Raw genomic sequence first — 2,839 nt, forward strand, 5'->3', positions numbered from 1 at the left:
GATTTTTGAGGTGCATCCGTAGCTTTAGAGGTAACGCAGCAAACCGTATATAAACTTTGTCCTTTCTTTTTTAGGTAAATATGCAGCCAAAGTGAAGGGAAAAGTTGACGCCTCAGGGGCACGACCACAACCACAACCACACACTTTCGGTCATGGGCCCGCTACCAAACCATGCTCTGCCGAACCCACCACGACTCACTCTCATGGGCCGCCAGGCGAGGCAATGATGCAAGCCACCTCTCTCTCTCTAGAATACCCTTTCTCTCTCTAGAAACCTACTTTCTCGGCGCGCGCCTGGTCAAAGTAGTGCAGTCGTCTCTCTAGAATACAATGGACCTCGTCATATTTGAGCTGATGATCTCTTTACTTTTACTGGAATGGACCCTCTCCAACTTCCACTATTGCATTAATCCCTCTCTCTTTCTCTCTCTAAATTGAACCAGTCAGTTAGTTGAATGGAACCCTTCCAACTTGTACTATTACATACTTCATCAATAACCCCTCGCTTTCTCTCTGGAATTGAGCTAGTCAGTTGAATGGACCTCTCTCTCTCTCTCTATAAATGTATAAGATCCTCCCACCGTTTTTTATCAGCTCACAACTCAATATTCCATCCATTCTACACCCTGGTGTTAAGTTTAGAGTTGAAAGATTTGAGGGTTCAAAAACCATGGCCATGGCAGCTGCAAGCTTTGTGACAGTTAAGCAACCCACATCTTTGCCTTGCACATCTGCAGGTGCAGGTCCAAGAGTGAGGGCTACATTATCCCTGCCAGTCTTGGCCCCAAAGACTGCCTCTTCTCCACCCAAGCTTGAAAACAACCACTACTTCTCTAAGAGCACAAGACAGCTGGGCCGGGATCGGACCACCGCGTTTCCGCTAGGGAACGAGAACGACCCTGTGCTCATGGCCAAGCTCCATGAGGTGGCCGACGTTGTTGCCGATAGGGCGGAGATGCATGCTAATTTAGCCGAGCAGAGGAACAATTGGAACACTCTTCTTCTCAACTCCACCAATTCGATTACCCTTGCGGCCGCCACAATGGCGGCCCTCGCCTCATTTCCCAGCTCCCATCTCTCGCTCGCCCTCTCCTCCACAGTCCTCTACTCGGCAGCCACCGCAATGGTGTGCCTGACTAGCAAGATCCAGCCTTCTCAATTATCAGAGGAGCAGAGGAATGCCGCCCGCCTCTTCAAGAGCCTCCACATACACATCCACTCCACTCTGAGCCTTCACCCGTCTCTCCGCCCGGAGCTCTCTCAATTTCTGGAGGACGCCATGGAGCAAGTGTTGGCCCTCGACAGAGCCTATCCCCTGCCATTGCTCCCCGGCATGCTCGAAAAGTTCCCCTCCGAGGTGAAGCCCACGGTGTGGTGGCCCAAGAGAGCTGCTCCTCCTCCTCCTCCTCCTCCCCCTCCTAAAACAGAGGCGGCTGTGAATAATAATAATGGATGGAGCAATGATATGGAGACGGAGATGGCAGAGGTGGCGCGCGTGCTGAGGGAGAGGGACACTGCAGAGTACGTGAGGCTGAGCAAGCTGGTTCTGAACTGCAACAGGGTCATGGCCGTCGCTGGGCCTGTTCTGATGGCCGCTGCATCGGTAGGGTCGGCACTTGGGGGCTCAGCTACCGTGGGGGCGGTGGTGGCCGGCGCATTGGCGTGCATTGTCAACAGCTTCAGCCATGGTGGTCAGGTGGGGATGGTGTTCGAGATGTACAGGAACAACGCCGGCTTCTACCAGTTACTTGAGGAATCGCTGTTGTCTTCGCTCAGCAAGCCTCCGGCTGAGAGGGAGCACGCGGAGGTGGTGGAGACGAGGCTCGCCCTTCAACTCGGGCGGAGCCTCTCATCTCTGCGCAACTTGGCCTCCTCCCCTTCTTCTTCTAAGGGCCCAAAAGAGTTTGGGAGCAAGCTCTTTTAATCACATCAGATCAGACTCTCAACAAAAATGAGTTTCAATCTTTGATCTTCATTGTGTTCATATCATTCATTCGTTCTTCATACTGTAAAGATTCATTCATTTACTTTTTTGAAACAAATTCATTCATTTACTTATTTGTAAGACTCGGATCAATTCAAAATTGTGAGGTTGTGAAGTAGAAAGACGAGCATTGTATCTCCTGATACTTGGCCATAAAAATGGATCTTCATTGATTGCATCCTTCCACCTGATGATCTCGACATTGTTATGTAGCTGTCCTTGATAGAGATTTCGTGTCAAGTATTCATTTAGAAAAAAAAAAAAATCAAATAGGTTCAATACCATCTACAAGAGGTGCAACTATAAATTTCCAATTAGTCATCAACTCATACAATTATTTCAGTTTCCACGTTAATTAAAGTTGCAACCTTAAGCAATGCAATTAAGGTTTACCTCTAAATTTTATCACAACATGTCATTTTGGTGTAAAATATTCTTAAGCTTATCTTAAAATCTATTTTCATATCTAATTATAAAGTTTTAAACTCAAAAAATAATTAAAATCAGGTAGGTCGATATACATATGAAAATCTTGAAAATAGATGATCTAGATCATGTATTGTGAGATGCACTATTTCAGGGATTCAATATTTTATTTTATTTTATTTTTCATATTCATACATCTCGATGTTGTGATGATCAATTAGAGGATTTTTCAACATCAAAACAACCTTTTCCATATATTTTTGAGGGAGAGAGAGAAAGATGAAGATAAATATAAAAAAGAAATAGAAATGAAAGAGATAAACATGATAAAAGAATTATATAGCCGAATCAGTGTTTGATTACTCTACCTCTTTCATCTCTAATTTTTGAGGTAGAGAGAGAAAGATTTTCTACCTCTAAAAACAGAGG

At 45.5% G+C, this 2,839-nt stretch overlaps 1 non-coding gene across 1 annotated transcript; it reads left to right on the plus strand.

Moving 5' to 3' along the window:
* The first annotated feature begins 670 nt into the window (after nt 1-670).
* LOC18424085 (putative F-box protein At4g22030) lies at nt 671-1,924 on the plus strand. Its single transcript, XR_016040165.1, has one exon. It is a non-coding gene; the product is annotated as a putative F-box protein At4g22030 (transcript).
* The last annotated feature ends 915 nt before the right edge of the window (nt 1,925-2,839 follow it).

The sequence above is a fragment of the Amborella trichopoda genome, chromosome 9 (assembly GCF_054954075.1).
Source record: "Amborella trichopoda isolate Santa Cruz 75 chromosome 9, AtrichopodaSantaCruz75HAP2 v2.0, whole genome shotgun sequence".
NCBI lineage: Eukaryota > Viridiplantae > Streptophyta > Magnoliopsida > Amborellales > Amborellaceae > Amborella > Amborella trichopoda.